Source organism: Mobula birostris, chromosome 12, assembly GCF_030028105.1.
Source record: "Mobula birostris isolate sMobBir1 chromosome 12, sMobBir1.hap1, whole genome shotgun sequence".
Taxonomy (NCBI): domain Eukaryota; kingdom Metazoa; phylum Chordata; class Chondrichthyes; order Myliobatiformes; family Myliobatidae; genus Mobula; species Mobula birostris.
The window spans coordinates 6,691,430-6,702,882 of NC_092381.1; positions in this window are offsets into that span (position 1 = coordinate 6,691,430).

Below are 11,453 nucleotides of genomic sequence, written 5' to 3' on the forward strand. Positions count from 1 at the left end.
ACTTGTGGTGGTTGAACATACTGGTGCAATTCTACACTGCCATCACAGAGAGCATCCTCACGTCAGCCATCGCTGTCTGGTCTGGTGCAGCATCCTCTCACAATACACAAGAACTACAGTGAGCTGTCAGGTCAGCAGAGAAGGTCATTGGCAGCAGTCTACTGTTACTGCAGGACTTGTGTGTATTCAGTAAAAAGCAGGCAGAAAAAATCCCATCCTGCAAAATGCCTGTTCCAGAAGTTCCCTTCTGGAGAGCAATATAGGGCCCTTAAAACAAAAACCACGTCATCTTAAAAGTTTCTTCCCCCAGGCAGTTGATCTGATCAACCATTCTAGTTAGCCATCCCACCTCCGTCTATCATCTCAGTCACTGCACTGTAAACATTATTATAATGTCCTTTATATTATAAATGCAGGCTAGTATGTACAGTACTGTGCAAGAGTCTTAGATATTACTTTTACAGTACATTGTAGCATGTGTGTATATGCATACACATGTACTGCATTTATCAATGTGGAGCAGAGAGTGAGTTTGTAAATCTGGCAGGAACAAAGGATGTTGGGAGTGGCCAGGGTGGAGCGCCATGGGGGGTTGCCAGGGGCAGGGGGTGGCATGGGTGCATACACACCCAGCCCTGGGCCTCCAGGCAAGATCATTTGATTCTAAACAATTGGTTTATTGATAATTACAGGATGTCTCTGGTGCTCCCTGCCCCCTTCCCACTCACAGTCCACAATAGAGACCCATATCAGAATTAGGTTTATCATCACTCACATGTTGTGATTTTTTTTTGTGGCAGCAGTACAGTGCAATACAAGATTACAGTACTGCAAAAGTCTTGGGCACATGTAAAAACAAGGGTTTCTCCAGTTATATTAATAGCAAAAGGATAGTGAGGGTTAAAATTGGTCCCTTAGAGAATCAGAGTGGACAGCTATGTGTGGAGCCAAAAGAGATGGGGGAGATTCTGAACAATTTCTTTTCTTCGGTATTCACTAAAGAGAAGGATATTGAATTGTGTAAGATAAGGGCAACAGGTAGGGAAGTTATAGAAACTATGATGATTAAAGAAGAGGATGTACTGGCGCTTTTAAGGAATATAAAAATGGACAAGTCTCTGGGTCCTGACAGGATATTTCCTAGGACCTTGAGGGAAGTTAAGTGTGGAAATAGCAGGGGCTCTGACAGAAATATTTCAAATGTCATTAGAAATGGGGATGGTGCCGGAGGATTGGCGTATTGCTCATGTTGCATTGTTTAAAAAGGGTTCTAAGAGTAAACCTAGCAATTATTGGCCTGTGAGTTTGACGTCAGTGGTGGGTAAATTGATGGAAAGTATTCTTAGAGATGGTATATAATTATCTGGATAGACAGGGTCTGATTAGGAACAGTCAACATGGATTTGTACGTGGAAGGTCATGTTTGACAAATCTTATTGAATTTTTTGAAGAGGTTACTAGGAAAGTTGAGGGTAAAGTGGTGGATGGTGTCTATATGGACTTCAGTAAAGCCTTTGACAAGGTTCCACGTTGGTTAGTTAGGAAGGTTCAATCGTTAGATATTAATATTGAGGTAGTAAAATGGATTCAGCAGTGGCTTGATGGGAAATGCCAGAGAGTGGTGGTGGATAACTGTGTGTCAGATTGGAGGCTGGTGACTGGTGGTGTGCCTCAGGGTTCTGTACTGGGTCCAGTGTTGTTTGTCATATATATATATATATATTAATGATCTGGATGATGGGGTGGTAAATTGGATTAGTAAGTATGCAGATGATACTAAAATAGGTGGAGTTGTGGATAATGAAGCAGGTTTTCAAAGCTTGCAGAGAGATTTAGGCCAGTTAGCAGAGTGGGCTGAAAGATGGCAGATGGAGTTTAATGCGGATAAATGTGAGGTGCTACATTTTGGTAGGACTAATCAAAATAGGACATACATGGTAAATGGTAGGGCATTGAAGAATGCAGTAGAACAGAGGGATCTAGGAATAATGGTGCATAGTTCCCTGAAGGTGGAATCTCATGTGGATAGGGTGGAGAAGAAAGCTTTTGGTAATGCTGGTCTTTATAAATCAGAACATTGAGTATAGGAGTTGGAATGTAATGTTGAAATCGTACAAGGCATTGGTGAGGCCAAATTTGGAGTATTGTGTGCAGTTTTTGGTCACTGAATTATAGGAAAGATGTCAACAAAATAGAGTACAGAGAAGATTACTAGAATGTTACCTGGGTTTCATCACCTAAGTTACAGAGAAAGGTTGAACTAGTTGGATCTTTATTCTTTGGAATGTAGAAGGTAGTGGGGGAACTTGATAGAGGTATTTAAAATTGAGGGGGGATAGATAGTTAACATGGATGGCTTTTTCCATTGAGAGTGGGGGAGATTCAAACAAGAGGACATGAGTTGAGAGTTAAAGGGCAAAAGTTTAGGGGTAACATGAGGGGGAACTTCTTTACTCAGAGAGTGGTAGCTGTGTGGAACAAGCTTCCAGCAGAAGTGGTTGAGGCAGGTTCGATGTTGTCGTTTAAAGTTAAATTGGATAGCTATATGGACAGGAAAGGAATGGAGGGTTATGGGCCAAGTGCAGGTTGGTGGGACTAGGTGAGAGTAAGCATTCAGCACAGACTAGAGGGGCCGAGATGGCCTGTTTCTGTGCTGTAATTGTTATATGGATATATGTAGCTAGGATTTGTTTATGTGCTGTGTCATGCACAGCTCTGGTGCCTAAGACTTTTGCATATACTGCATATGCATGTTATATGTATTAACACTTTAACCTGTTTGTTTTTAAACAATTCTTTACCCATTATTTTTAGTCACCAGCTCACCACAGAAAATTTCGGATACATGACTATGGTGAATAATGAGGATTCTTGACCCTTGAAATCCCAGTATTACAGCTGAGAGGGGATAGTGCCAGGAGAGAGGGGAAGCAGAGTTGAGGCCAGAGGCTGGAGTTGAGGGGTGTTGTGTGATAGGCCGTGGAGGGAAGGAGTGATGTTGGGAGACAGGCAGCTAGGTCATGAGTGAAGTTGGTGTTATAAAGGGGGAGATTGACTGAGGTGGGAGGATGGAGGTGTGAAGATGGAGACAGGCAAAGGAGATGAAAAAAGTTAGTTTTGTCACACGTGCTTTGAAGTACACAGTGAAATGTATCGTTAGCATCAATGGCCAACATAGTCTGAGATGTTCTGGGGGCAGCTTGCAAGTGTCTCCATGCTTACAACATAGATGCCCACAATTTACTAACCCTAACTGTACATCTTCAGAATGTGGGAGGAAACCCATGCAGTCACAGGGAGAACATGCAAACTCCTTCCAGATGGTGATGGGAATTGAACCCTTGTTGGTGATTGCTATAATTGTAAAGCACAACACTTATTGTTGCTCTACCTGCTCTTCTGCTGAGCAGGACCCCAAAGGGGTAGCTATGCTAGACGCCAAGGTGCGAATGGGAACTAATAGGGGAGAGGTGCATGGCAGATGGAAACAACCAGATTTTGGTGGGTGGAGTGGGGGAATGGAACTGGAAGGGAAGCGAAAGGGGGAGGTTGAGGACGGGTGATGGGTTGGAGGGGGAAGGGGAGAGGGGAATAGGAAAACGCACCAAAAGGGAGAGGGTTTCTCAAAACAGGGATGCTCAGTGTTCATGCCATCAGGTTGTGCGGAGATTGAGATAATACTCCTGTGATTTGTGTTGGGCCTCAGCCTGTTAGGCCAAGGGTGGATAGGTCAGTGTGGGAATGGGAGGAGGAATTGAAGTGGCTGGCACTGTTGTTTTAGATGTGATGGAGAAGGAGAGATTAGAGGGAGAGGGGTGGCATTGTTGGTCTGAAAATGTCACAGCAGTGCTCGGTCAGGACAGACTGGAGACCTCATCGAGTGAGGCTTCATGGGTAGAACTGAGCAATAAGAACAGTATGACCAAATTCACAGAACTTTCCACATATACCGAAAAAAGGCTGAACCATGAGGGAGGTGATAGGCAGCTGGGGGAGGGGGCAGAGTGACATAGGGATAGGGGAAGGGAAGGGAAGGGAGGGGAGGGAATTACCAGAAGTTGGAGAATTCTGTGTTCATACCAAGGGGCTGGAGACTACCTAGATGGTATATGAGGTGTTGCTCCTCCAACCTGAGTTTAGCCTCATCATGGCAGTAGAGGAGGCCATGTATGGACATATCTGAATGGGAATGGGAAGCAGAGTTGAAGTGGGTGGCAACCGGGAGATCCTGTCTGTTGTGGTGGACAGAGTGGAAGTGCTCGACAAAGCGGTCCCCCAATCTGCGTCGGGTTTCACCGATGTAGAGGAGGCCGCACCAGGAGCACCGGATGCAATAGATGACCCCAACAGACTCACAAGTGAAGTGTTGCCTCACCTGGAAGGACTGTTTGGGGTCCTGAATGGTGGCAAGAGAGGAGGTGTAGGGACAGGTGTAGCACTTACACTTACAGGGATAAGTGCCGGGTAGGAGATCCATCGGGATGGACGTGCGGATAACGGAGTCGCGGAGGGACTGTTCCCTGCGGAAAGCAGAGAGGGAAATAGGTGCTTAGTGGTGGGGTCCTGTTGAAGGTGGCAGAAGTTGCAGAGGATAATGTGTTGGATCCGGAGGCTAGTGGGGTAGTAGGTGGGGACAAGGGGAACTCTGTCCCTGTTGTGGTGGTGGGAGGATGGGGTGAGGGCCGGTGCAGGAAATGGAGAAGATGTGGGTGAGGGTATCATTGATGACGGCAGAAGGGAAACCACGATCCTTAAAGAAAGAGGACATTTGAGATGTCCTGGAACGGAAAACCTCATCCTCGGAGCAGATGTGGTGGAGACGGAGGAACTGGGAATAGGCAATGGCATTTTTGCATGTGGTGGGGGTGGGAAGAGGTATAGTCGAGGTAGTTATGAGAGTCAGTGGGCTTGTAGAAGATGTCAGTGGACAGTCTGTCTCCAGAGATGGAGACCAAGAGATCGAGAAAGGGGAGGGAAGTGTCCGAGATAGACCAAGTGAATTTGAGGGATGGGTGGAAGTTTGAAGTAAAGTTGATGAAATTGACGAGCTCAGCATGGGTGCAGGAAGCAATGTTGTCATCAATGTACCGAAGGAAAAGTTGGGGAGTAGTACCAGAATAGGTTTAGAGCACAGACTGTTCCACATAACCATCGAAGAGGCAGGCATAGCTGGGGCCCATGCGAGTGCCCATAGCTACACCCTTGGTCTGAAGAAAGTGGGAAGAGCCAAAAGAAAAGTTATTAAGTGTGAGTCCGAGTTCTGCCAACAGGAGGAGGGTAGTGGTCGCGGGGAACTGGTGAGGTCTATTGTCCAGAAAGTAGCGGAGGGCTTTGAGGCCTTCTTGATGAGGAATGGAGGTGTATAAGGATTGGACATCCATAGTGAAAATGAAGCAGTCGGGACCGGGGAACTGGAAGTTATTGCTTTTACTTTGGCTCTGACTTCACTTGTCAGCCACAGTAGTGTCCTTCCTTCCTGTGAAAAATTCTTCTTATTTGGAATATATCTGTCTTGCACTTCTCTCATTTTTCACAGAAGCTCCAGCTATTGCTGCTCTGCTGTCCTTCATGCAAACGTCCCTTTCCAGTCAACTTTGGCCAGTTCCCCTCTCATGCCATTGTAATTTCCTTCATTCCATGGGAATACTGACACACTGGATTTTATTTTTTCCCTCTCAAATTTCAATGTGAACTCAATCATATTGTGATTACTGTTTCCTAAGGTTTCCTTAACCTTAAGCTCTCTTATCACCTCAGGATCATTGCACAACACCCAATCCAGCACTGCCGATCGGCTAGTGAGCTCAACAACAAGCTGTTCTAAAAAGACATCCCTTAGAAATTCTATAAATTCTTTCTCGAGTTCCAGTACAAACCTGGTTTCTCAATCTACTTTCATGTTAAAAGCCATAACGATTATCGTGACATTATCTCAACCCATAGAGACTCGACACCTTCCAATCTTATGTCATCTCTTTCTAATTGTAACGGCCTTTGTCCCAACTGACTCCCGTTGCCTAGAGTGAATAGCCATCAACCGCGCCAAACAGTGCAAATGCTTTGGTGCGGATGCTGTGCGAGGCGCCCAATGATCAGCCACGACAAAAATATCAAATAATATGCCAAGTGCGAGGAAAGAATTATACTTTACAGCAAATCTTGGTGATGGGTTAGTAGCAACATCTAAGAGAAAAGGCGCCACATAAGTAACTAATCAGTCTTGTGCACATGATATTTTAATACGTTGGAGCTCACACCTTTGATTCCGTCCACAACGTCCTTCCGGGACTTTGGCCACCAACCGAACCCCCGAAGTCTGGTGTCTGCCACCCTGGAACGGCTGTCTATTCCTCGCGCGTCCGTCCTCTCCGCTCGCCTCCCGAAAAAGCCCACGCTCCTCAGCTCAGCACACTTATACAAGATAACAGAACATGACTTCCATTGGCTAGCAAATGAATACAATTTCCATTATCACTAAGTATAACCCAAACATTGCTGTTACAGAGAACCCCTTGCTCAGCAGTTAACAGTACGAGAAGCCATTTTGGTAATAAGCGATTAACAGATAACAGTCCAGCGAATGTTACTGAGAACCCTACATTCTCCCCCCACCGAAATAAGTCATGCCCTCATGACACTAAGATAATTCACCATCCCTTCCTGCAGAACACACAGCCCAATCCACAGGCAGAAAGCAGTGATCTGACTCCCCAGAACTGTTGAGATCACACCTTGTTCCCCGGGAGCTACATAGGCCAATCTTTCTGGGGGTTTCTGACTTCTCTGTGACCTACGTACCCCCTCGTCTAACTCTTCCACTTCGGACACTACAGGGGACCCTTTGAAACTACGAGGTGAACTCTCCCCTGAGCGGTCATCCAAGCCCCTCTGCACCTCGGACCCCTCAATCTCTGGTTCAGGCCCTACACCTCTCCTTCAGCGCCCTGCAGTACCACGGACTGCCCCTCACTAGCCCCTCTTACCCCATCTAACCCAGTGAAGGAAAGGCCAGGAGTCTCTTCCTCCATCACGGGAGCATCAGCAAACGGCAGAATGTACCAATCATCCCAGTCATCATCCTCCGAATCAGTGTCCTTCACAGGGGCTGGGCCCGGGCCCGTCTCTCCCGGGTAGGCACGTCCTCCACCCTGTGGGGACGCAGAGTCCTGGTATTGGGTGATTGGATGCAGCCGCCTCATCAGGCTCCTGCTCTACCTGCACATCTTGCCCCAGGGGCAACAGGTGATTCCGATGGAGAATCTTGACAGGCCCCTTTCCATCCTTGGGCTGCACCCGGAAAACCGGTAGGTTTGGCATCTGACTCACCACCACATAGGGCGTGGCTGCCCAGCGATCAGCCAGCTTGTGTATTCCCGGTAATCCCAGATTCCTAATGAGGACTCGGTCTCCCGGTAGGAGCTGAGAGAACTTTACTTTCTGGTCATACCTCCTCTTATTTCCCTGATTCTGCCGGGCAGCTGCCTCCCCAGCCAACTCGTAAGCTCTTTTCAGTTCTTTCCTCATATCAGACACATACTTCAAGTAAGGCTTCGGTGACGCCTCACCCGCATCAGTCCCGAAACAAAGGTCAATGGGCAACCTTGCCTCGCACCCAAACATAAGATAATAGGGCGAGTAGCTTCGATGCGTGTACAGTTGTAACAGTGAACCAGATGCCCAATATGTCGACTCCATCGATTCCTTTTGCTGATTTCCAGAGTCCCGAGCATGTCTAGCAGCGTCCAATTGAACCTTTCCGGTTGGGGATCACCCTGCGGATGATAGGGTGTGGTCTTCAATTTCCTCAACCCCCAGCATGCCCAGCAACTCATAGATGAGTTTACTCTCAAAATCTCGTCCCTGGTCACTGTGTATCCGCTGAGGAAGGCCATAATGCACAAAATACTTCTCCCATAGCACCTTCGCCACTGTAGTCGCCCTCTGATCCTTGATAGGAAAAGCTTGAGCATACCTGATGTAGTGGTCCATGATGACCAAGACATTCACCGTGTTGCTGGCATCGGGTTCTATGGACAGGAAATCCATACACACCAGGTCCAAAGGCCCCGCACTCTGCAAGTGGGACAAAGGGGCAGTCTGCCCAGGCAGCGTCTTCCATCGTATGCAACGAATGCAAGACTTGCAGTACTCTTCAACCTCCGTCCTCATCCGGGGCCAGTAAAACTGATCCTTGAGCAATCCATAGGTCTTTTCCATTCCCAAATGTCCAGAATCATCATGGAGGGACTTCAACACCACCCTCCGATACTTCTCCGGCAGGACCAGCTGCCAACACCGAGGTCGATCCATGAGTGATGTTACCCGCTATAACATTCGGTTCTTCAACCTCAAACAACACCATTCTCTCAGTAACAGGGACACGGGACCGTGCTTAGCCTTCTCTGCCCTTGTCACGTCCCTCTCTGCCACGGCATGCCAGACCGGGCCTATGTCTGGGTCATCTCGCTGCGCAGCGGCCACTTCCCCAGGGCTTAACCCCGGCAGCTGCGTGGTCTTCAGAGCAGTCATGTCACAGTACACTAGGTGCACTGCTCAATCTGGCCTCTCCTTCTCCTCAGCCTGCACGGTGATAGCAAACTGGCACATTGCCTTCACCCCAGATGCAGGAACACTCTCCCACTCCTCGTCCCTCCCCGGCTCCTCATGGCCCCGTTGGGATAGTGCATCCGCATCGACATTCCGGCTCCCTGGCCGGTACTTCAGGCTGAAATCATATGAAGGCAAAGCTGCCAGCCACCGTTGGCCTGTGGCATCCAATTTCACTGAGGTTGGGATGTAGGTGAGCGGGTTGTCTCTCCTCACCTCAAACTTGGCCCCGTAGAGACAGTCACTCACCTTATCCGCCACCGCCCATTTCAACTCCAGGAACTCCAACTTGTGAGTGGGGTAGTTTCTCTCCAAAGGCGACAAACTCCAGCTGACAAACGCTGCAGGCCTCAGGCCAGCACCCTGATCCTGATATAAAACAGCCCCTAACCCCTCATGACTGGTGTCAGTGTGCAGCACATAGGGCAATCGGGGGTCTGCCAAAGCCAGCACCGGCGCCTGAGTCAGCATCTCCTTCAGTGACTGGAAAGCCGCTTCACATTGGTCATCCCATCTCTATCCGAAGGGCTCTGACAGGTTCAAATATTCTCCCACCTCCCGTCCTTTCCTCCCTTTCCCCAGGGGAGGGTAGCCACGCAGAAGCTGGTTCAAGGGATGAATCACCTTGGCGTAGCCCTTCACAAATTTTCGATAGTATCCACAGAACCTCAGGATCGAGTGCAGAGCGCTCAGTCTGGGGCCTCGGCCAGGTGGTCACCGCATCGATCTTAGCCGGGTCTGTAGCTACTCCATACCGTGAAACAATGTGTCCAACATAGCTAACAGATGTCTGGCAGAACTGGCACTTGTCCAGGGAAAGTTTTAACCCTTCCTGCTTCAGCCAGTTGATCACCTTCATTAGTCTCGCTTCGTGTTCTTCCAAAGTGGATCCAAATACTGTGAGGTCATCCAAATATACTAGCACTTGGAGCAGGTTCATATCCTCCACTGTCTTCTCCATGACCCTCTGGAAGGTGGCAGGGGCCCCATCCTTTCGAACTGGTAAAATCCCAAAAGGGCAAATGAAAGCCATCTTCTCCTTATCGGCCTCACTCATCGGGATCTGATAATACCCACTCCTCAAATCCAGCACGCTAAATCACTTCGCCCCAGTCAGACAGGCCAGCGTGCCTTCAACCCGGGGGACCGTGTTGTGATCCGGGACCGTGAGCCTGTTCAGTGTTCTGTAGTCCACACATGTACAAACCTTCCCATTCTTCTTCCGGGCCACTATGATAGAAGACGCACAGGGGCTTCGGGACTCTGTGATGATCCCAGCCTCCTCCAACTTACACAAATGCTGCTGCACGTCTTCCACACCTAGGGGCCAGTCGCTGTGATCGTTCTCTAAACGGAGTATCCTCAGTCACCTGTATGGTGTGGCGAGTGCTCCTGAAACAACCCACATCAAACTCATCAAGGGAAAAAACATCCGTCCTCGTCAACATCTTCTCCTCCAGCCTCCGCCTCCAACCCTCCGGTACAGGTGATGCCCCAAAGTTAAAAGCTTCAGCAGTCAACTCAGGCCTTATTCCCAACAGCTCTCCCCCAAGTGGCCTCAGGGGGGCGCTATGCACCACCGTCACCGGAAACAAATGCGCCAGAGGCATTCCTCGCTTAAAAGTGACCTCCCACACAGTAGTGTTCCTGACGATCACCACTAGCCTGCGTACCTGTACCACTGAGGGCCTCTGCAACTCGGATCTCACCAGCACCCCAGCAGGGAATCTCGACTCCCCCTCGAGATCTTCCGGGGTGTCCACTAAAAGGGCTTCACCGTCAAGCACCCCCGGGAATCTGGGGATCCCCATCACTCTCGCTGTTTCACCCGGCCGCACTGCCCTGGGCTTCGACTGTGCACACCACACACTGCCTCGTTCACACATCGTGTCCAGCCCAGGGCGACCCCACGCTTCCTCAAAGCAGCTCGGAACACTGGGTGCACTGACAGGGTCTCCAAAAAGTCTTCACCTGCCTCCTCCTTACAGGTTCCCAGGAGTCCCCGCACAATAGGGGTGTTGGTCCCCACCCAAAATGACATTCCCCCAGTCTCACCGGGGTCTGGGCACACCAGTACCAGGGCATCATGAGCCTCAGACCCCCCCCCACCTCAGCTTCCAGGAACTCCAGTTTCACAGACAAATCGCCATCGTACGGATAATCACCATTACCATCATACCCCAGATTTCCAGTGCACTGAAAGGTGTCAGGAGTAAATGCGCCAGGTACTGATCTTAGAACGACTGGTACAGTAATGTGACCTGCGACCCAGTGTTGAGTATGGCTTTTGCATCTATCCCCTCGATCCGTATCGGCACGCTGGATCGGGGTCCCACTAATCTTCCCTTCGATGGTCCAGCGGCACATTGTTGGGAACGTATTTTCCCAGAGACTCCAGTCTATTCCCTCACTGATTGTCTTCTAAGTTTCCCGACCCCCCCCCCCCTTCCTGCTGGGACACCCAAGGCTCTCCCTCCGAGGGGCTCCCTGCTGTTCACATTCCCGCCTGAAGTGCCCCTCTTCCCCGCAGTTATAGCACACGCCCCGCCTCGCCGGACCCCAGCCTCCGCCTGGCCTCAGTGCCATCTGTCCCTTCTGGGAGGGGCCTTCTCCGCTAGTCCCCTCCTGCAGAGCCCCTTATGTGTCTCCCGTGTGTAGCTGGCCCCGCTCACTTCACCACAAGGAGTTACTGCCGATGACTGTACCTTATTAACGGAGCCTCCTTCTGCTTCCAATGCGTCCTCCTCCTCCCTGACCTCTCTGAGCAACTTTAACAAAAGATGGCGGGGGGGGGGGGGTGGACGCGCTCTACGGGACTGCCGAAGGCTCGTAGCAATCGCATCATG